The sequence below is a fragment of the Marmota monax genome, unplaced genomic scaffold (assembly GCF_021218885.2).
Source record: "Marmota monax isolate L192 unplaced genomic scaffold, Marmota_monax_Labrador192_F-V1.1 WCK01_AAM20220418_F8-fsc00015, whole genome shotgun sequence".
Lineage (NCBI taxonomy): Eukaryota > Metazoa > Chordata > Mammalia > Rodentia > Sciuridae > Marmota > Marmota monax.
In genome coordinates, this window is record NW_026692194.1 from 5075101 (window position 1) to 5099501 (window position 24401).

General features: G+C 38.1%; 2 protein-coding genes across 12 annotated transcripts in view; one reads left to right on the top strand and one right to left on the bottom strand.

Annotated features, from left to right (window-relative positions):
• Nucleotides 1-24401, bottom strand: part of Ugp2 (UDP-glucose pyrophosphorylase 2) — a 185688-nt gene that overhangs the window by 159086 nt on the left and 2201 nt on the right. The gene's annotated exons all lie outside the window — the stretch shown is intronic.
• The window catches only part of Wdpcp (WD repeat containing planar cell polarity effector), a 527720-nt gene that overhangs the window by 73793 nt on the left and 429526 nt on the right, over nucleotides 1-24401 (top strand). For 5 of the 10 annotated variants that reach the window (XM_058572736.1, XM_058572746.1, XM_058572751.1 and 2 more), the window contains one exon: nucleotides 1966-2050. The exons of 4 other annotated variants lie outside the window; for them this stretch is intronic. The gene's annotated coding sequence lies outside the window, so the exon portion shown is untranslated. Of the gene's footprint in view, nucleotides 1-1951; nucleotides 2051-24401 lie in introns of those variants that run through there. One more of the 10 variants, XM_058572760.1, reaches the window with a different exon arrangement.

Sequence of the window (24401 nt, forward strand, 5' to 3'; positions counted from 1 at the left end):
GAGTTTAATATGAAACTCAATTGTCTGCTTCTGTTGGTGGCTGGGGGCCTATGCAAGCTGCAGGCCTCTGCAGCTGAGAAAGTCTCTTTTAGGGTTAGCAGCTAAACACAGCAGGGGATGCCTACTAGAGTCAGCTCTGAAGGTCAAAGCCAGCAAAGCTGGATTCTTCTCCACTACTACCAAATGGCCTGTTACTGCCCTCAGTATTGCAGGCCTAAATGGGGGGGGGGGGGGGCTATTTACAGTGTTTCAACAGACTCCAGCAGCTCCTCACCAACTTCTTTCCAGGTTATTGTCTTGTAAATCTGAGGAATGAAATTCACAGGACCATGGAAGGCAAGAGTAAAAGGAGTAGTGAAGAACAGAAAGTGTGAAGAATATCAGGGGGCCTGATAGCAGGTCACTGCTGAAGTGTGCTAGTCTAGGGGTTAATATAGCACCCGGGTCAACACTGTTGGTCCAAATTTGCGATTATCAGGGTTTGAAAAAGTACTAACGCTATTGGCTAATCCTTGAATCTTAACTTCCTTTCAGGTCTGCCTTACTTTCATTTTCTCCTTTGAGAGGAAGCAGGAAGTTGAGGTCCTTGGATTGTGGATGCTTGGGGGTTCAGAGCTGCACCATGTCTACCATGGGGTGACAGGTGGGCATGCCCTGGCTTGCCTCTTCCCTGGTTCACTGTGCCGTAGGCCCACACTGGCATGGTGGCTCTGCCAGCTGCCCATACTCCAACCAGCCCAACCCAGCACTTTGCAGCTCCTGGACAAGTACTTGCCTTCAGTGGCATCAGGCTTGGACATAAAAGACAAGTTCTAGAGACAACTTAGTAGATAGAATTGATAAGAATTGCTGCCTAGTCTGTTGTACAAAATAAGAAGTTATCAAGAATGACTTTTAAGGGCTGGGGTTGTAGCTCAGTGGTAGAGTGCTTGCCTAGCAAGTGTGAGGCTCTGGGTTTGATCCTAAGCACTACATAAAAATAAATAAATAAAAGGTATTGTACCATCTACAACTAAAACAAAAATATTTTTAAAAATTTAAAAAGAGAATGACTTCTAAGACCGGGGATGTGACTCAGTGGTGAAGAATGCTTAAGGCCCTGGATTTGATCTCTAGCACAAGAAAGAGGAAGGAAGGAAGGGAGGGAGGGTAGGAGGAAGGAAGGAAAAGAGGAAGGAGAGGGATTCCCTTTATCTGGCTTATATAAACTGCTAGAATAGCTCCCTTCAATGTAGCCTTCTGAAATGGACAGATCAGGAACACTAATTGTCATTTCATAGATTTGTAATTGAATAAATCAAGCAATTGAGTGGCAGCTTTATTTAGGTAGTCAGGCCAATTCTCCTTGACTTCTGTATCTGAATCAGTGTTTGAATTGTAAAAACAGTGATCTTCAAAGTAGATTCTGCCGTGTATAGGGAAGCCTGTTAAAGAACTATTGTGTGCCTCAGGATTTTCTGTTCAAATGTTCCTATTAGCACTTGAAATGTCAGGTGAGATATTATTTTGCTATTGACATTTCAGACTCCAAGTTAATGACAGGTATGGCAGATAACTGTTAACTGTCTCTGACTAGGGAATATTCACCTTAAAAATGTACAGAGTAATTTAACTGGGCACAGTGGTCCACGCCTATATTCCTAGCTACTGGGGAAGTTGAATGAGGAGGATCATGAGTTTGAGGCCAGCCTGAGCAACAGAGCCAAACTTCCACCCCTTATCTCAGAAAAAGGAGAAAAAAAAAATTAGATGCTCCATTCTCAACATCCATTTCAATGGGTTGTGTTAATGTTTAGTTTCTTGTTCTGAAGATTTTATTTGCCCTCTATATTGATTCTGTTTAACCACTCTATAAATGACTGACTGTCATCCCTAGCATGAATTCTCAAAGAACAGTACAGCATTTATATTCAGAGGTTTCAGGAATGTTATTTATGTCTGAGAGCTCAACTTTTATTTTTTCAGAATTCACCTCAGTGGAGGGGTCATTGGGAAGAGAAACAGTGGAGTCAATAATGTTTTTTATGTAGGAAAAAAATCAATAAAGTAGGTAAGTGGAAATTTGGCACAGCACCAGGTGAGCAATGTCAGCTATTTTCATCTTGGTTAAAATCCTACATGCTACCAAATAGCTAGGGAATCTTTAAAAAAAAAAAAAAAATGGAGGATAGCTTATCTCAATTCTATTAAGCATTTTTAAGTCCAGAGTTTTGTGTTTGTTGTTTTTCTGTTTCTTAGTAAGAGTATAAATGACTCAGAATACAGGAAGGAAAAAAAAGGTAAATTATCCTTCCACCCCAGAGGCAACCACTATTAATGGTTTCCTGGGTATCCAGATATTTTCCATGCATATATAACTAAAAATAAATGATTTTTATGCAAATATTAGTACAATATAGATAAAATTCCACCATATGTTATTATTTTCACTTCAAAAACATCTTGGAGATTAGTTTGTATTAGTACAGATAAAAATCTATCTTTTAAGGCTGATTTCTAATTAAATTACATTGTGTTTTATGTAAATCAGTTCTTCACCATTTGATCCTCTTGTGACGTAGTTCATGACAGACTTTTAAAAATATTCCATTGCAAATATGCTCAGAAAAAATGTATACACTTATCTGTTGGGGGCAGTTTCTCTGTCTCTCTGTGTGTCCCCCTACTTTCTCCACACATTTATCTCATGTCTTTTATATCAAGTTTGTTAGTTATACAGAGCAAATATTCTGTATTGGACTAATGTTTGGTCACTTAATCATCAGTTTCTAGTAATATTATATTAACTTTACTTTCTATAATTTTTGTGCTTATTATTCTCCATTGGCCTTATTATATCCACACTTGGTCCTTCTCTGCCTTACTTTCTTGCCTTCTGGTTTTCAGTTACATTTTCTTGGTGAGTCTGGTGCCAGCATACCAGAGCACATGCAGGAAAAGAGGCCAGAGAATATCCTCTCTCCCTTCTATCCACCTTCCCCTTTCCCAGGGTTCTGCCTGCCATCTTGTATGCTATAACTCATTCTGAATGGCCTCTCCTTCATAGCTGCAGTATTCATCCAATATTGTTCCCTCCCTTGTTCTGTTATGCCTGGGAAGTAATGGCTTGTCATTTTTGCTAGTTCTTTGGTGTCTTACCAGCTCTTCTTGTTACATCAATCCTGTATACACCTCTGTACATAGCCCATTCATTAACTTCTCCTCAGCCACCCACCCCAGCATGACATATGTTTCCTGAATGAATTTTTCATTGATTTTTATAATTCAGTTTTTATTTTATAAATTTCAAGGCTATAGTGTCAAGTACACCGTAAGCTTACGATTGACACACTCCCTACATTAATTATTCCTTTTGTATATTACTGATTTTTAAGAAAATATCATTTTGTCTAATAGTACCTGAAAAAACTGTCTTCTTTTTGTTTGTATTCACTTTGCACTGTTTTTTCCTTCCATCTCTTGTTTTTCAACCTTTCTGTGTTCTTTTGTTTTGAAGTGTATATCTTTAGAAGTTTATAATTTGATTTTTAAATCCAATCTGATAAAACATCAGGTGAATTTAATTTATAGAGATTAAAGGTATCTTTGAATGTGTTTCTGCCATCTTATTTTGAGTTCCATTTACCCACTCTTCTAGTTTGGACACAGATTATATTTCTATTCTTCAATTTATAATGTGCTCAACTATGATTTTCCCTAAAAGATGAAGTTGATTAATACCTCTGTATTCCTCCCTAACAAGAATTGAATTGTAGCACATCTTAACTTCCCCATTGAACATCTATCCCCATCTTCCTTATCATCATAGAAAATTTAAATTCACTTTTTTGGGGGAGCACATACTCTATTACTTTACATGCTCACACAGAAGACTTAACATCAGATTGTGGGGTTTTCACACATGGAGAAATTCTCCAATTCTCTAGATATTAGTTGGATGTCCTATAAATTAATTCAAATCTGAGACCATTCACCTTGTGTCAGATCCTACAAGCTGATTTTACAACAATACTCCTACTTCAGATGCCAATCACAAGTCTGGGCTTTCAATACTTCTGACCAATCAACTATAAATCTACACTCCCATACCCCTCTCTTTGGGCTCAATAATTATCTAAAATGGCTCACAGAACTTGGAGAAGTGCTTCACTTTTACTTATTGGTTTATTATAAAGGATATTATAAAAGATAACAAACAGCCAAATGAAGAGAGCCAAATGAAGAACAAGACACTAGGGAAGGCAGCTCAGGAATTCCAGCTCTCTTGAGGCCCTCCAGTCTCCAGTTACATCCACATATCCAGGAGCTTGTCAAATCTCATTGTTCAAGAGTTTTTATAGAGCTTAATCTGCAGGCCACCCATCTCCCTCACCTCAGTTCCTAGAGGTCAGCTGGCATGCACTGAAAGTTCCAACTTTCTAATCCTCTAATTTTTCTAGTGACTGGTCCCATCCTAAGGCTGTCTAGGGATCCTAAATCTCCTGGTTAGCATCAACTCAGATGTTATTGAAAGGGGCTTTTTATGAATAACAAAAGACATTTTTATCATTCAGTTAAGAGTTTTAGGAGCTCTGTAACAGAGTTTTAGGAGCTGTGACAGGAATCTGGCATGGAACAAAGATTGTATAAATTTCTTATGTGCCAGCATAAAAATAGATTTCTTCTTTATTGTCAGTAGTTAAAATGTGTTCACCAACAAGTTTTATCAGTTCTGTGATGGCAGCTCAGTATCCTGGTCCTGCAGGATGTAAGGTTATCTAATCTGGTCCCTGAACAAGCTGGTGATTGGTCAAGTCCTTGCTTCAAGGCCTTATCTGTTTCCTATTGCCTTCTTTGGTAGGCAGCTTCATACAAACTGACTGCACACAGCAACCGGTAAGTCAGTTTCATGAGTGGTGAGACTTATTGCCGCCATGATCTCCTTTTCTGGCCGCTGCCCTGAATACTGAACAACTCTGTCCACTCTGTCCCATTTTGTCTCTGGAACGTTAAAGTGTTTACCATATTCAGAAGCATATAGAAAGCAATCTCTTTTTACATGTTGTTTGTTATTTCCATGAGTTATTGAAGAGTGACTTAAAGTATAAATTCAAACTAGAAGACAGAATAATATTCAAGTATCAAAATAAAATTTCCAGTGTTAAAAAAGAAAGGTGATGGGGGGAAGGAAAGCTTCACAAGAGCTGGAATGACTGGGATAACTGTTGTGTTGCTCTCTATTTGGGGAAAAGAAAGCAGGAAAATAATCAAGAATGTGTTTTGATTTATTTTTTGTGGTGCTAGGGCTTGAACCCAGGGCCTTGTGCATGCAAGGCAAACACTCTACCAACTGAGTAGAATATATTCCCAGCCCCAATCATATATGTGTTAATGCCTATGCTGGTACACACACTTCATCTACAAAAGAATATTTTTAAGGGTTATGTTTTATAACTGGTCTTCTTTGGGGAGTTCAAGAGAATACTTAAATATATACCTTTAAAAAACATGATTCATTTACTTTTAACTTTCTCTAATATATTTGTTCAATTAATTGCTAGATTCTTCTTATCTGCTGGGAATGTCACAGGTAGGAGCTTCCCCTACACTTATTTGTTTAGAGAACCAAAGAACCAGATGATTATTTTGGCTATGACCAATTGATTCAGACTGATAATTTTCTCTTCTCATCCCAAGTATTTAGCATGCTGTCCTAATGAGATTTGAGCCCAATGAATCATGTTTGGGTCAAATTATATAACAGGCTTTTGGGAAAAGTTTTCAGATCTTTCTAATTCTTGGGGTGGTGGTAATATCCCCACCCCAGGCCCCCTCCCTGTATGTCCATTTCTTCCCTAATCTGTATCTTCCCAATTAGTGGCTCTGGTAGTGAGTTTTTCTACATTTTGAGTGCAGTGGACAGAGATCTGAGTGAATTGGTCTGATATGAGAAGTTGCAGTTCACCTATGGGGAAGGAGTTGATAATTGTTCATGTTGAATCTGGATCTTAACCAGTTGGATGTTATCACACTTTTCTCTGAATTCATAATTTAATCTCTGTCCTCTAGTGATACTTTTTTAAAAAACTTTTTTAGTCAAATCATTTATGAAGGAGCAATCCATAGACTGTGAGAAAGCAATTCCAATACACATACTTGTTTACAAAATATACAAAGACTGGAAAACTCAACAATTAGAAATAATGCAATTAGAAATTAACAAAACAGGGCCTGCTGAGGGGCAGAGCCACCCCCCACCCCCCGCGCCGGCCAGGTGACCACCGACAGAAAAGGCCCAGTGGCCCGCGGTGGGACAGAGCTTCCAATCACTCCTGCAAGGTAGGTGGGCCTGCGACCCACCGGCAGAAGAGGAGCAGCGGCCTGCTGAGAGGCTGAGCCGCCCCCTCCCCCTGTGCTGGCAAAGTAGAGGGAACTGTGACCATGCACAGAGCAGGCCCAGCGGCCTGCTGAGGGGCAGAGCCGCCCCACACCCCCCGCGCCTGCCAGCTAGGTGGAACTGTGACCACCGACAGAAAAGGCCCAGTGGCCCGCGGCGGGACAGAGCTTCCAATCACTCCTGCAAGGTAGGCGGGCCTGCGACCCACCGGCAGAAGAGGAGCAGCGGCCTGCTGAGAGGTAGAGCCGCCCCCTCCCCCCCGCGCCTGCAAGGTAGACGGAACTGTGACCACCATCAGAACAGGCCAGACCTGCAACCGAGAGACAGAACAGGCCCAGTGGCCTGAGGAAGGGTAGAGCCGCCCCCCCCCCCGCGCCTGCAAGGTAGGCGGACCTGCGACCCACTGACAGTACAGCCCCAGAGGCCTGCAGAGGGGCAGTGCCGCTGCCTGCGCCTGCAAAGTAGACAGAACTGTGACCACCGACAGAACAAGCCTAGCAGCCCGCAGAGGAACAGAGCTGCCGCCCGCGCCTGCGAGGGAGACTTTGCAACTATACAAGACCAATATAAATATATAGGGGGAAAATTCAATAGCACAACAGTTTCACCAAGTAGAAAGGAACGCGAACAGTATGAAGAGACAAGGAAAGAAAGGACCACAAGCATTGCAGGTCAACTCAACGTTAGAAGAGGTAATAGCTGCAGCAGATGGAATGTCAGATAAAGAATTCAGGATATACATGCTTCAGATGATCTGGAGTCTCAAGGAAGACATCAGACAGCAAAATCAGACAATGAAAGATCACTTCAACAATGAATTACACAAACAAATCCAAGAAGCAAAAGATCAACTATACAGGGAAATAGAGGTTATAAAAAACAAACAAACAGAAATCCTAGAAATGCAGGAAGCAATAAGCCAACTTAAAAACTCAATTGAGAATACTACCAGCAGAGTAGAACACTTAGAAGACAGAACATCAGACAATGAAGATAAAGTATTTCAACTTGAAAAGAACATAGGCAGCTCAGCAAGACTGTTAAGAAACCATGAGCAGAACATCCAAGAAATATGGGATAACATCAAGAGACCAAATTTAAGAGTCATTGGGATACAGGAAGGGACAGAGTTTCAAACCAAAGGAATGAGCAATCTATTCAATGAAATAATATGAGAAAACTTCCCAGACTTGAAGAATGAGACAGAACCCCAAATCCTAGAAGCCTACAGGACGCCGAATGTGCAAAATCATAAGAGACCCACACCTAGACACATTATAATGAAGATGCCCAACATACAGAATAAGGAGAGAATTTTAAAAGCTACAAAGAGAAAGGAAGCAGATCACATTTAGGGGTAAGCCAATCAGGATAACAGCTGATCTTTCAACACAGACTCTGAAAGCAAGAAGATCCTGGAATAACATATTTCAAACACTGAAAGAAAATGGGTTCCAACCAAGAATTGTGTTTCCAGTGAAATTAAGCTTCAGGATGGAAGATGAAATTAAAACCTTCCACGATAAACAAAAGTTAAAAGAATTTGCAGCTAGAAAACCATCTCTTCAAAACATCCTTGGCAAAACATTACAGGAAGAGGAAATGGAAAATAACAATGAAAACCAACAGTGGGAGGTAGGACACTAAAGGGGGGAAAATAATCAAAGAGGAAAACAAACCATGTTTAGTAACATAAATAAACAAATATGGCTGGAAGAACAACCCATATCTCAATAATAACCCTAAATGTTAATGGCTTAAACTCACCAATCAAGAGACACAGGCTAGTAGAATGGATCACAAAACAAGACCCAACAATATGCTGCCTACAGGAGACGCATTTGATAGGAAAAGACATACATAGGCTGAAGGTGAAAGGTTGGGAAAAATCATATCACTCATATGGACTTCGGAAACAAGCAGGAGTATCCATACTCATATCAAATAAAATAGATTTCAAGCCAAAGTTAATCAAAAGAGATAAAGAGGGACACTACATACTGCTCAAGGGAACCATACACCAACAAGACATAACAATCATAAATATATATGCCCCAAACAATGGTGCAGCTATGTTCATCAAACAAACTCTTCTCAAGTTCAAGAGTCTAATAGACCACCATACAATAATCATGGGAGACTTCAACACACCTCTATCACCACTGGACAGATCTTCCAAACAAAAGTTGAATAAGGAAACTATAGAACTCAATAACACAATTAATAACCTAGACTTAATTGACATATATAGAATATACCACCCAACATCAAGCAGTTACACTTTTTTCTCAGCAGCACATGGATCCTTCTCAAAAATAGATCATATATTATGTCACAGGGAAACTCTTAGACAATATAAAGGAGTAGAGATAATACCATGCATCCTATCTGATCATAATGGAATGGAACTGAAAATCAACGATAAAAGAAGGAAGGGAAAAGAATACATCACTAGGAGAATGAACAATAGGTTACTGAATGATCAATGGGTTATAGAAGACATCAAGGAAGAAATTAAAAAATTCTTAGAGATAAATGAAAACACAGACACAACATATTGGAATCTATGGGACACATTGAAAGCAGTTCTAAGAGGAAAATTCATTGCTTGGAGTTCATTCCTTAAAAAAAGAAAAAACCAACAAATAAATGATCTCATACTTCATCTCAAAATCCTAGAAAAAGAAGAGCAAAACAGCAGCAAAAGAAGTAGAAGGCAAGAAATAATTAAAATCAGAGCTGAAATTAATGAAATCGAAACAAAAGAAACAATTGAAAAAATTGACAAAACTAAAAGTTGGTTCTTTGAAAAAATAAACAAAACCGACAGACCCTTAGCCATGCTAGCGAAGAGAAGAAGAGAGAGAACTCAAATTACTAACATACGGGATGAAAGAGGCAATATCACAACAGACACTTCAGAAATACAGAAGATAATCAAAAATTATTTTGAATCCTTATACTCCAATAAAGTAGAAGATAGTGAAGGCATAGATAAATTTCTTAAGTCATATGATCTGCCCAGATTGAGTCAGGAGGATATAGACAACCTAAACAGACCAATATCAATTGAGGAAATAGAAGAAACCATCAAAAGACTACCAACTAAGAAAAGCCCAGGACCGGATGGGTATACAGCAGAGTTTTACAAAACCTTTAAAGAGGAACTAATACCAATACTTTTCAAGCTACTTCGGGAAATAGAAAAAGAGGGAGAACTTCCAAATTCATTCTACGAGGCCAACATCACCCTGATACCTAAACCAGACAAAGACACTTCAAAGAAAGAAAACTACAGACCAATATCTCTAATGAACCTAGATGCAAAAATCCTCAATAAAATTCTGGCCACTCGGATACAAAAACTTATCAAAAAAATTGTACACCATGATCAAGTAGGATTCATCCCTGGGATGCAAGGCTGGTTCAATATACGGAAATCAATAAATGTTATTCACCACATCAATAGACTTAAAAATAAGAATCATATGATCATCTCGATAGATGCGGAAAAAGCATTTGACAAAGTACAGCATCCCTTTATGTTCAAAACTCTAGAAAAACTAGGGATAACAGGAACATACCTCAATATTGTAAAAGCAATCTATGCTAAGCCTCAGGCTAGCATCATTCTGAATGGAGAAAAATTGAAGGCATTCCCTCTAAAATCTGGAACAAGACAGGGATGCCCTCTCTCACCACTTCTGTTCAACATAGTTCTTGAAACACTGGCCAGAGCAATTAGACAGACGAAAGAAATTAAAGGCATCAAAATAGGAAAAGAAGAACTTAAATTATCACTATTTGCAGATGACATGATTCTATACCTAGCAGACCCAAAAGGGTCTACAAAGAAACTATTAGAGCTAATAAATGAATTCAGCAAAGTGGCAGGATATAAAATCAACACGCATAAATCAAAGGCATTCCTGTATATCAGCGACAAATCCTCTGAAATGGAAATGAGGACAACCACTCCATTCACAATATCTTCAAAAAAAATAAAATACTTGGGAATCAACCTAACAAAAGAGGTGAAAGACTTATACAATGAAAACTACAGAACCCTAAAGAGAGAAATAGAAGAAGATCTTAGAAGATGGAAAAATATACCCTGTTCATGGATAGGCAGAACTAACATCATCAAAATGGCGATATTACCAAAAGTTCTCTATAGGTTTAATGCAATGCCAATCAAAATCCCAACAGCATTTCTCGTAGAAATAGAGAAAGCAATCATGAAATTCATATGGAAAAACAAAAGACCCAGAATAGCAAAAACAACGCTAAGCAGGAAGTGTGAATCAGGCGGTATAGCGATACCAGACTTCAAACTATACTACAGAGCAATAGTAACAAAAACAGCATGGTACTGGTACCAAAACAGGCGGGTGGACCAATGGTACAGAATAGAGGACACAGAAACCAATCCACAAAACTACAACTACCTTATATTTGATAAAGGGGCTAAAAGCATGCAATGGAGGAAGGATAGCATCTTCAACAAATGGTGCTGGGAAAACTGGAAATCCATATGCAACAAAATGAAACTGAATCCCTTTCTCTCGCCATGCACAAAAGTGAATTCAAAATGGATCAAGGAGCTTGATATCAAATCAGAGACACGCCGTCTGATAGAAGAAAAAGTTGGCTACGATCTACATACTGTGGGGTCGGGCTCCAAATTCCTCAATAGGACACCCATAGCACAAAAGTTAATAACTAGAATCAACAAATGGGACTTACTCAAACTAAAAAGTTTTTTCTCAGCAAAAGATACAATAAGAGAGGTAAATAGAGAGCCTACATCCTGGGAACAAATCTTTACTCCTCACACTTCAGATAGAGCCCTAATATCCAGAGTATACAAAGAACTCAAAAAATTAGACAATAAGAGAACAAACAACCCAATCAACAAATGGGCTAAGGACCTGAACAGGCACTTCTCAGAGGAGGACATACAATCAATCAACAAGTACATGAAAAAATGCTCACCATCTCTAGCAGTCAGAGAAATGCAAATCAAAACCACCCTAAGATACCATCTCACTCCAGTTAGATTGGCAGCCATTATGAAGTCAAACAACAATAAGTGCTGGCGAGGATGTGGGGAAAAGGGTACACTTGTACATTGCTGGTGGGACTGCAAATTGGTGCAGCCAATTTGGAAAGCAGTATGGAGATTTCTTGGAAAGCTGGGAATGGAGCCACCATTTGACCCAGCTATTCCCCTTCTCGGTCTATTCCCTAAAGACCTAAAAAGAGCATGCTACAGGGACACTGCTACATCGATGTTCATAGCAGCACAATTCACAATAGCTAGACTGTGGAACCAACCTAGATGCCCTTCTATGGATGAATGGATAAAAAAAATGTGGCATTTGTACACAATGGAGTATTACTCTGCATTAAAAAATGACAAAATCATAGAATTTACAGGGAAATGGATGGCATTAGAGCAGATTATGCTAAGTGAAGCTAGCCAATCCCTAAAAAACAAATGCCAAATGTCTTCTTTGATATAAGGAGAGTAACTAAGAACAGAGTAGGGTCGAAGAGCATGAGAAGAAGATTAACATTAAACAGGGATGAGAGGTGGGAGGGAAAGGGAGAGAGAAGGGAAAATGCATGGAAATGGAAGGAGACCCTCAGAGTTATACAAAAGTACATACAAGAGGAAGTGAGGGGAAGGGGAAAAATAATATAAGGGGGACAAACGAATGTCAGTAGAGGGAGCAGAGAGAGAAGAGGGGAGGGGAGGGGAGGGGGGATAGTAGAGGATAGGAAAGGCAGCAGAATACAACAGACACTAGTATGGCAATATGTAAATCAATGGATGTGTAACTGATGTGATTCTGCAATCTGTATATGGGGTAAAAATGGGAGCTCATAACCCACTTGAATCAAATTGTGAAATATGATATATCAAGAACTATGTAATGTTTTGAACAGCCAACAATAAAAAATTAAAAAAAAAGAAAAAGAAATTAACAAAACATACAAACAGGTATTTCATTGAAAAGGATAATCAAATGGCAAATCAGCATATGAAAAAAGCATTATTTGTTGTTAGAGAATTTCACATTAAAAGCATAATGGGATACCTAACAGATTGCCTATGATGTATGTATGTGTGTGTGTGTGTGTGTGTGTGTGTGTATATATATATATACAAAAAAAGTGTTAACAAACAATAAAATAAATCTGGTACTGTTTACCATATGATAAGTGAGAGAATGAACAATTGTAACAAAAGCATTCCAATAATCTTCTCTCTGAGCCTGACAGCAGGACAATTCAAACTATTTTCCAAAATATTACGTTATGAAATCTATCATTTACCAAATTTTCCACTGACCTTCATGTCAGATGTTCTTTTTTCCCAAAAATATCAATAATTAATTTAAATATAAATGAACTAGATATTGTAATTAAAAGGTATAGATGTTAAACATATGTAAAAAATCAAAAAATATGTTCTATATATATGTCACACACATTAAATATCAATACATCAATAAGCAAAAAAGCAAAAGAAGGAGAAAATAATCATGAGAAATCTGAATTAGAGGTATTAATATAAAATAAATTTCAAGAAAAAATATTTTCAGAGATAAATGGGAACATGGGAACATTTCTTAACTATAATAGGGTAACTTCTTCAAGAAAGTATAACAATCTTAAATGTGTATGTACCTAATAACAAAATTTAAAAATACATGAAGTAAAAATTAGTAAAACTAGAAAGACAAAGCTACAATCATATTTGGAGACTTTAAGCCCCCTCGAGTAGTAATATTATAGAAGGCTTAACTGTCACCTTGACCTACTTATTATTTATAGAAAACTATACACAAAAATGACAAATTAATAAAAATAGACTATATTCTGTCATAAAATAAGTTTTGATAAATTTTAAAAATGTGAAATCGTGCATACTGTGTTTCCTGCATGATGTATTACATTAGAAATCAATCACCTTAAGAGATATTGAACCCCACCCTCATGTCTCAACTACTTCAAAATTAAACAGCACACTTATAAATATCTCCCAGATCAAAGAAGAAAGCACAGGAAAAGTAAATAAAAAGTGCTTTGAACTAAGTGACAATAAAAGCTTAAAATATCAGAATCTCTGAGACAAAATGGTACTCAGATGAACACTTATAACTAAAGTATTTGTATAAGAAATAAGCTACATTAACAATTAAATTATTTTCAAATTAGGTAGTAGGAAGGAAAAATAAGAGTAGGAGCAGAAATATGTGAAATTTAAAAAATAATACAGCTAAAAGTTGTTAAAAATCTAACAAGTCTAATCAAGAAAAAAGCAAATAATAATAATAATAATAATAATAATATCAGTGGAAAGGATGCTATCAAGGAAAGGAAGCTATGCAGGGCTGGGGTTATAGCTCAGTAGTAGAGTGCTTGCCTAGCATATGTGAGGCACTGGGTTCAGTCCTCAGCACCACATGTTGACAAAGTAAAGATCCATTGACAACTAAACAAACAAACAAACAAACACAAAAAAAACCCCGCCAACTCTACAGATGCTAAAAATGTACTAAGGTAATATTACAATTGTATAATTACAATTATATAGCTTATATAACTTAGTCTATTTTAGTGGATAGAAACCCCTTTTTGTTTATGTGATCCATATGAGTGATATGTTTTTTCCCATCCTTTCACCTTCAGTCTGTGGATGTCTTTGCCTATGAAGTGAGTCTCTTGGAGACAGCATATTGTTGGGTCTGCCAGTTTATGTCTTGTGACTGGTGAGTTTAGGCCATTAATATTCAATTTTAATTATTGAGATATGATTTGTGTTCCTGGTCATTTTGGTTGATTTCTAGTTTTTAATTTGAATTAGTTTCCCCTTTAATTGACTATTCCTTTAGTGTAGTTTCTCCTTTTACTGGTTTTCACTGTTTAATTTTATTTTCATTTCATCTTCATGGAATATTTTGTTGAGAATATTCTGAAGTGCAGGCTTTCTGATTGTGAATTCTTTTAATTTTTGTTTCTTATGGAAGCTTTTTAGTTCATCTTCAAATCTTAAGCTTATTTTTGCTGGATATAAGATTCTTGGTTGGCATCCAATGTTATTCCAGGATCTCCTAGCTTTGAGGGTCTGGGTTGAGAAATCAGCTGAGATCTGAATTGGTTTCTCCCTATATGTAATCAGATTTTTTTTCAAAGCCTTTAAAATTTTATCCTTATTTTGTATGCTAGGCATTTTCATTATAATGTGCTCTGATGTGGGTCATTTGTAATTTTGCACATTTGGGGTCCTGTAAGCCTCTTGGATTTGATTTTCCATTTCATTTTTTAGATTTGGGAAGTTTTCTGATATTATTTCATTGAAAAGGTTGTGCATTCCTTTGGTTTGTATCTCCGTGCCTTCATCTATCCTGATAAATCTTAAATTTGGTCTTTTCTTATTATCCCATAATTCTTGGAATTTCTGTGTATGGTTTCTTAACATCTTCTCTCCATGGTCAACTCTGTTTTCAAGATTATATATTTTGTCTTCATTGCCTGAAGTTCTGTCTTCCAAGTGGTCTAGTTGTTGGTGATGCTTTCTATTGAATTTTTAATTTGATTTATTGTTTCCTTCATTTCAAGTATTTCTGGTTTTTTTTTTTCAAAATCTCTGTCTCTTTATTGAAGTGATCTACATGTATTTGCTCTATTACATCATCCTTTTCTTCACAGCTCATTTTAACTATGTACATTCTAAACTCCTCTGAAATTTCTTCTACTGTGGTATCCATGGATTCTGTTATTGGAGTATCTTGATTTGTTGGGGTGATTTGTTCCCTTGTTTTTTCATGTTGTTTGTGTGTCTACCTGTCTACAGTATGGATTTGAGGCAGTAGTATTTCTACCCCATGGACTTATATTGTCTCTGAAGGTTTCCAGTAACTCACTGTTTAAGGAGAGACAAATAGTAACAACAACCATGCAAACGATTTATAGCATTAAACAAAATAGTTCCTACTATGATGTCTACAATAAACAGTTATGCCTATAATAAAAACAGCAAGTCTGCAGAAGGGTTTACATTTTCAAATGGTGGACAGGGATAGAACAGAAGTGATATAGGGTGTGATGATTATGAGGGAGGAGGAGAGAAGACAGAAGTGAAAGATTAAAGGAAGAGTGTAGCGCGCTCGCCAGGCCTGCATGCGGCCCGGGTTCGATCCTCAGCACCACATACAAACAAAGATATTGTGTCCGCCGAAAACTAAAAAATAAATATTAAAAATTCTCTCTCTCTCTCTCTCTCTCTCTCTCTCACTCTCTCTTAAAAAAAAAGGAAAATAGGTTGGAGAAAAATATATATAAAGCAAAAATTTAAATAAAAAATTAAAATAAAAGTAAAGGAATACATACTAATCAAACATCCTAGTTCATAAAAAACTAATACATGTAAAATAACTGACTTCAAAAATGCTAGAGATGAGAAGAAAAAAAAGAAATTGTATAAATATCCATATACCATTAAGGTCACAATTAAACAGTGAAAAAGAATATTAAAAAAAAAATCTTGATGAAAAGCTAAAGAATTCTTTCTATTGGAGTTCAAAATATTCTCAGCTTCCCTACTTATCAGTTTTAGTGGGGTCTTCTGGAGGTTGATGCTCCATCCTCTGGGTTGCTGGACTAAGAGACATAATCCCATAGGCAGAGTTCCTGGAGGCAGGATTTAGGTTTAGGTGGGTTCTAGGCTCTTCACTGAATGCTAATTGGTCTGGAGATTTTAAATCAGCACAACTTCAGGGTGCAGTACTCGCTGGTCCGTGCTGGAGGACTTTACTCCAGGGCTTCCCTGGGTTTCAGTCATGTGGAGCCAATTCTTAGTCCCCTATGTCACCTGCAGATCCCTTGTTTCCAGGTCTTGGGTTCAGTCTCCAAACAATTTCTCCTGCCCAGTCACTTCTGAGTTCTAGGCCGTTTGTGTCTCTCCCAGCTGGTCCTGAAAGCAGTCGAATTGGAGGGGGAGGGGTAGAGCCGGGTAGGTTTCCATGACCAGTTGTCCCCTGTGTAAACCTCTCTCCACATTTGATTTTCTTCTGGTTACTTAAGCACACTCTATGTCATGTAGCATGTGTTTACTGGGCCTGTATTTCAGGCCAGGATCAGCTTCCTCGGTTGCCAGTCCCCATGCTGCACTGACAAAATGGTTCCTTTTTTTGTCCTCCAGATGCCACCTGGAGAGACAGGGGCTTCTTTTCCCCCACACAGATATCCTGCAGCATGTCCTTCAGGTTCACAGGGCAATGTCCTTGATATCTAAATGCTCTGTACCCAGAGGCCTCAGGCCTCCCCAAAATGTGGGTTCCTTTAAGTCCCTTATCCCTCTACTGTGCTCACAGAGGGACCTCTCTGGCTGGAGCTTCCAGACAGACTGTGGCAGCAGCTGTGCTACTGGAGATTTTTTCCTTATTTTATTATATCCAACCTCCTGTGTCCCTGATCTGCTTTGAATGTTCAGTTTTAGGTTCCAGTGAAGTACACCCCCCCACACCCCACCCCCACTTTTTGTTCCCCCACCCTGTGGAGAGGCTGCCTGTCTACTTTCTAGGTTTCTTGGCGCAGAGCAGCCAGGAATGTGATCTCCTCTATTCCTCTATCTTGGATTCTTTCCTCTAGTGATACTTTTAAAGTGAGTACTCTGAATTATAATTTATGGCTCCTCTTGTCTATAAATTCCTTGAGGCAATCAAGGAATCATGCCAGATAGATTTTTGTATCCCTCCTTTCTCTTAATCCTGTTATTTTTCTATTCATGTCACGATTTGTTTTTCTCTCATTGTTATAATGATATTATTATGCATAGCACAGAGAGAGTAACTAACTTACTTATCTAGGGACACTAGTAAGGAACAGAGCCATGGTTTGAACCCAGGCAGTTTGATCCTAAATTTTAGGATCACTAGAGATTATTCTTGGTATGGTATCAGACACACGGGCAGCTCAATTAACACTTATCTTCTTGCTGTTAGTTTCCCGCTCCTTTTTTTTTTTTTGGTAAGGTGAACTCCAATACCAGAACAACTGTTAAATTAAAATAAACTTTGTTCCTGTTCTGCTTTCTGGTAGCAATCTGGATGTCTTTTAGTAAATGTGGGCAAGCCCAATCTCCTATATAAAAATAATCATAAGTACAGCTTAAAAAGCCAATGAGCTAAAATTAGAATGACCATATAAAGGAATCTCTATCAGAAAGCAAGAAGAATCACTGTTTTAATTCTGTTACTATCAGTTGGTCATGAGCAAAAGGGGAGGTGACATTATTTTCCTGGGAAAGCCTTTATTGGTTATTTTTAATCATGTGAAAATAACCAACCATTCCTGATTCCACCTCTAACATCATTTCTTTCAACAGAAAGAGCTATCAGTACTGATGAAAACAAGAAAAGATATCAATAGTCTAAAATGATAGCTTGGCATGGTAGCACACACCTGTAATCCCAGTGACCAGGAGGCTGAGGCAGGAGGAAGGAAACTTTGAGGCCAATCTTGGCAATTTAGTGATGCCATAAGTGACTTGTGGAGACCCTAGCTCAAAATAAAAAATAAAAAGGTCTGGGAATGCAGTATAATGGTAAAGATCCCCTGAATTCAATCTTCAGTACCAATAAAGTAAAATAAAATAATTTGAAATGATAAAATAAGTTACCCAGATACAGCATCTTTTGACTTTGAAATGCAATCAAAGACTCTGCCTATATGTTGCCAGCAGTCTTGGCCTGCATGATGATAGTTTAGGGCTTCATTAGGTTACAGAAAAGGCCATAGATATCCATTCAATAACTGATGATTTTAAATGTGTTCACGACATAGAAACAAATATGAGTAATTCTATTAACATGAATACTTTCAAAGCATGATTCTTAAGTAAAGCATGTTTGGTCATATACTGGGTATTTTAATTTTCTTTAAATGAGGTTTGAGTGAGTTTGAAATCATTCAACAAATATTGAGTACTTAATGTGACTGGCATTGTTCATGCATCAGTGAACCAGACAAAGATCCCAACTTGTGGAGAACTTTTATTCTAAATTTAACTATGAATTGGTGTTAGTGTTGATAAATTTATCTATTGAAGACTGGGAGCTTCATATACAGGAGTAACTTGTAAATCTTTATCACTGTTCCAAATTACCAGACACTTTCTGTTCTCAAGTTCAATCAAGTTGTATGTGCAACTGTAAAAAAAAATCCATGCGATAGTCCCAGTGTATAGAATAGTCCTTCTTGAGACAATTTGGACTTAGTCTTAAGAGAGCTTGTCATCCCCGCGGGATCTTCAAGAAGGCAAGTTAATCAGATCCCTGGCTTTACATCTTCTTATTACCAAATTATGACATAATTTTATATGTCACATTTTGGGGAAAAATACTTAAAATAAATCTCACTTATTAAGTAATATTGGATTTTTCCTGTAGCTGCTATTTTTGCTACTCCTATAAGTATCAGAAATAGTTCTGCAACTTGGTATCCAGAAGGGATATTGACCCAAAGAGCAGATATGAGCACAGACGTATCCTTGGTTAGAACCCTGATTCTTACACCAAACTGTCACCCCATGGGCCTTTCTTTTAAGCTAATAAGGTAAAGTGTGTGTGTGTGTGTGTGTGTGTGTGTGTGAGAGAGAGAGAGAGAGAGTGTGTGTGTGTGTGTGTGTGTGGTGTGTCAGGAAGGAGGCTACACAGATAAATTGTCAAGTGGGGCTCTTAAAAATCATATGTGGTTCTGGATTGAGAACTACAGTGTTATCGGTCTATTCATCTTTTAGCGCTGCAGTAACAAATGGCGACTAATTTGGAGGATTAAAACAACACAGATTTATTCTCTCCTAGTTCTAGAAGTCAGATATTTGAACTCAAGAGATAGACAGTAGCCCACTCTCCAAAGGCTGTGAGGAAGAACCTTGTCTCACCTCTCCTGTCTTCTGGTAGCTCCAGGTGTTCCTCGGTTTGTGACTATACTATGGAAGACTCTGCCTCTCTGTCTATATTCTTCTTCTCTTTCTTACAAGGATATCTGTCACTGGATTCAGGTTTTACCCAGATAGTCCAGATTGATCCTATCTCAATACCCTTAACCCAATTACAACTGTGGAGATTCTTTTCCCATACAAAAAGTCACATTCCCATGCGTTACATATCTGTTAGGGGACTACCATCAAACCCTTACCATTGGGTAGGTGAAAACAAAACAAAACAAACAAAAACCCAAGTCTTCAAAGCTAAAAATCAAAGCATTAGGTGAGGTTTTTATAATGCCCACTCTTTCTCCAACATTGTCCTTGCCTGAGATATCTGGCTACAGCCTCAGCTCCCAACTGAATGTTGTCCTGGACTGAAGCTCTGTTCTTGGCTCTGTGATCAGGTTCCCCATGTCAGTTCTCATCTTGGCTTAACCTCTGGAATAGCTCTTGGCTTATCCTGAGAAACTAGTGTGACTCCATTTTTAAAAAAATAAATAAATAACAGAACTTCTACCTCAAGGCCTGTCCTAAGGAAGGGGACATGACCATTGTCCTCGGAAAAACCCACAGAGCACTCCTAAGTACATACCCACCCTGCTGAGTTGTTTGTCTGTAAATAACAGGAGAGGTCTGTGGCGCCAGGTGTCCCTGACTCAGTTAGGCTAGGTGAGGACCTATTGCAACCCCCCTAGCAACCTCCAATCAGCATAAGACAGGGAAAATACCTGGAATGCCAGATGATCTCCAAGTAGTTTATGGTGTTGATAACATGTTGGGAAACCATGTAGTTTAGCACGTACACCCCTCGTGGCCTAAACCAATCAGTTCAAACGAACCCCCTTCTTGTACTAGCCAATCACCCCTACCCAACTTGTTCCCACCATTGAATGTGCTAATCAATGTTAAGAGTTGTTGTTTGATTTTCCCGAGGTATGGAATGATTTGCTGTGCGATGTTGTGACGCATAGAGTATCCTCCCAAAACCTATAAAATCTCACTGAACAAAGGACTGGGACTCACTCCTGGGACCCCTGCGTCGGGAATGGTCGTGAGTCCAGGCTCAAGCTTGCAATAAAGACTCTTGTGTGATTGTATCGGATTCGGCTCCTGGAGGTCTATTGGGGTCCCATGAATCTGGCATAACAATCCTTGCACAAATGACACTAATTCATTGAGTCCCCAGACTCATATATATATATAAAAATTATATTTCCAATATGGTTTGAGCTAGACCCATCTTGTGTCTTATGTCTAAATTCTACATTGCATTTTTCTTGTCAATCTCTTGCTCTATAGATGACAATATTCTTTTTTTGAGAGAGAGAGAGAGAGTTTTTAAATTTTTATTTATTTTTTTAGTTTTCAGTAGACACAACATCTTTATTTTATTTTTATGTGGTGCTGAGGATCAAACCCAGCGCCTTGCGCATGTCAGGCGTGCGCGATACCGCTTGAGCCACATCCTCAGCCCCAACAATATTCTTTTTTCTCCCTTCAGGATGAACCAATTTCAGTTTTGCATTTATTATTTGAAAATAAATTTAATTATACATTCTTCCCTGTTTTTTTCAAAAAGTCATTTGTTTTCCTAAATTACTCAAAATCTAGCTGAAATTTTTGTTAGAAACTCCAAAGAAAGATACACTGTAATTTTCCTTGAAGGTAAAAAATTAAGTGTTGGAGGAACAAATCTAGCCTATGGCATGAGGCTTTTACACTAGAATTCTAAAAACTGAGTGTGACTTGTGATGTTGAGTAATCTACATGCTGACCTTTTCCCCCACCAAAAGGTGTCCAGAGACTTTGCATGTCAATCACTGCGACCTTTGAGTCTTAAAGACACAGAAAAGCAATAAAGGCAAGTGTTACTATTACTTGTTGTTCAAATATTTAAGTTTACAATCTTACTTTGATACTATTGTTTTATTTTTAAGACAGTATCTAAGGAAGTGTGAAGATGCTGATTTGATGAAAACATCTAATTACTACTAGAATGATACAACATATTTTTTGCAGACTGCACAACCCAACCTCTCCCAAACAAGGGTTCATCTATGGCCCACTGAGCAATAGTGACCATCCTTAAGCCAAATGGATAGACAACTCAAATGTTCTGTTATTTTAGTGTATTTATTCAGAAAGCAATGTTGTTTATTTCCTAAAAATTGGCTGCCCAATTATATAGATGATTTCAAAGGACAATAAAAAGCTTTAAAACAGTGATAAGAATGCCACAAAGATGATCAAATGGATTTATAAAAAACAAAGTTAAGGATTAAGGTGTTTTTTTTTTTTTTAAACCCAGAAAATTGAAAATTTATCTGGGTGGAGATGAGTTTATTGCAATCAGCTTCTACTGTTTGAAAGATCACTTTATAAAAAAATCATAACTCTGATCTTTATTCCCACTAAAGATAGGTCAGCAAGAAGTTAATCATGAAGGAATTACATCAGGTCCAGGCAGAAAGGTCAATGGAGATACTCGAAAGGAGTTGTCCTATCCTGCTCTCTCCTGATCTGTTATGGCTATCCTAGGGTCAGAGGAATGGACTGTCATTTCAGAGCCCAGATCCATCTGCTTCCCAGAGAAAAGTGTATTCACCTGAGTCTTAAATATCTCCCAAGGAAACAACTGTGGCCTCTCTCAGTGTCTTATTTCAGCCTTTTAAATTCTTAAAGCAAGAACATGTTAATGCCAAATCAAAAGCCCCCCTGGGTAGTTAGACTCATTTTCCTCCTTCCTTGGGCAGGGAGGATGAGGGTCACCAACACATGTGACATCCTCAGGTTACAGGTACCAAATTCTCACACCATTGTCTTTCTTTTCTTTTGTTTTTTTCCTCTAGCCCTCACTGGATCTATTTCCCAAAGTTGTAATTATTTTTCTTGCCCTTCTGGTTTTGTGATGAATGGCAATCCTGACATCCTCTGACACTGAGAATTCTTACCTTTATCTTTGCATTAAGATTTTAATGCAAAGGAATGTACAACAGAAATAGGTCATTTTTCTTCTGCAGATCACCAATTGCAAGATTTCTTTTCATAAAAACTGGTATATCAATTTTCTATTGAAAGTACATTTTTGTGAAGCATAAAAAAATTTAATCCTGAGCTCTGTAGCTGTCAGAGAAATGAATGGTTCTTCTATTTTGAAATGGCTGCCAACAAATATGAGGACTGGATATCATTTCTCTCTTGTCAGGCTTCTCTTTATGAATCTGGCGTTACAGGTGGCTGAAATAGCGTCTCATTATCAAAGGCTGGTATGGTTTTTCTTTATAGGGCTTATAGTCCTACTGCCTAGGACTGAAGGATAATCTGAGTGGCATAGTGCTTAACATAGACAATTGAAGAAAGTGCTGGTTTGGCATTTATTTTCAATTTATATTTGCTGAGTTGAAATTCATCTAACACAAAATTCACCAGTTCAAAGTGAACAATCAGTGAGATTCAGAACATTCACAATGTTGTATAAGCAACAACTACATCAAATTCCAAAAGAATTTTTTATCACCCTATAAAGAAACTACATTGCAACCACAGGGCCCTTGATATTGTTGATCTGCTTCCTGTTCTGATGTGTTTATCTTTCTGTATGCAAATGGAATTATACAATGTGTGACCTTTGGCTTTCACTTAGCATAGTATTTTCAATGTTTATCCACACTGTAGCATGTATCAGTATTTTATTAGTTTTTTTTAATAATATCTTTATTTTGTTTATTTATTTTTATGTGGTGCTGAGAACCCAGGGTCTCACACGTGCGAGTCGAGAGCTCTACCACAATCCCAGCCCTCATTAGTTTTTTTTAATGACTGAAAAATATTCTATTGTATATATCAACCACAATTTGTTTAGCCATTCAATCTTCGATGGATATCTGGGTTGTTTCTATCTGTTGGCTATTGCAAATAGTGCTTCTATGAACATTTGTGTAGTAGTGTTATTTGTTTCAATTTTTTAGATACATAGAAAAGAATTACTAGGTCACATAAGAATTTTATGTTTAAACTTTAGAGGAACTACGAAACTATTTCCCTACATTTATTTTTTAAAAGGAAAACCACTGTACTGTGCCGCGGTCTGGCTGGGCACAAATCACGAGCCACTCAAGCAGGAACAAACTTTATTTCTAAACTCACGCGAACGCCACCCACTCGGTCTTCTCCGGGACACACCACACACCAACCGGAACTCCCTCCACCGGAACTCCACCCACCAACGCGAACTCCCCAGGAATCCCAGGAGAACTCCAAAGTAGTGGGCGTCGAGGTGGACAGTAGAGGTCTATATACAATTGAATACACAGCCTGTTTCAATCCAGCATCATCTCGTCACAGCAATTATAGACGGCTTAACTTAATATCATCATCTTAATGGCTCGCCTCTCAACCATTACTTCCGGCAAAACGCCAGTACTGTCTGGCACTGGATTCTATCCTCAGCCCCACAAACAAATAAATAAAATAAAGCAATCATGTCCATCTACAACAGGAAGGAAGGAAGGGAGGGAGGGAGGGAGGAAGGAAGGGAGGGAGGGAGGGAGGGAGGGAGGAAGGAAGGAAGGAAGGGAAGCCACAGTACTCATGAACTTGTCTTAGCAAGGGGAGAACAACTCTCTGAACCTAAGGGAAATTTTCTGAAGAATTATTGGCAATGACAGTGTTTTATCCAACTGACTCCTATTCCTGGACAGTCAGAACCAAATACAACAGCAACAATAACCACAAGCTCCATAAAATACCAGGAGGGGAAATCTTAAACCAGCTCCAAGTCCAGTCAAGTTTTTGCCATATTGTTTCTTTAAGATGATGCACTCAGCGCAGGTCTAATGCCCCTTTGGCCATGTTGCTACCCCTGATAACCTCAAAGTCAATTAAGAGAACTGCTTTAAATGAGAAAGCCAATTCTGATGAGGTTTATTCTGGGGAAGTTTCAGAACTCATGTTTATGTCCCTTTCTTCCTGTGAGCCTAAGGATCTATGCTTTGAATATTTGACCAATTTTAGCAAATTAAA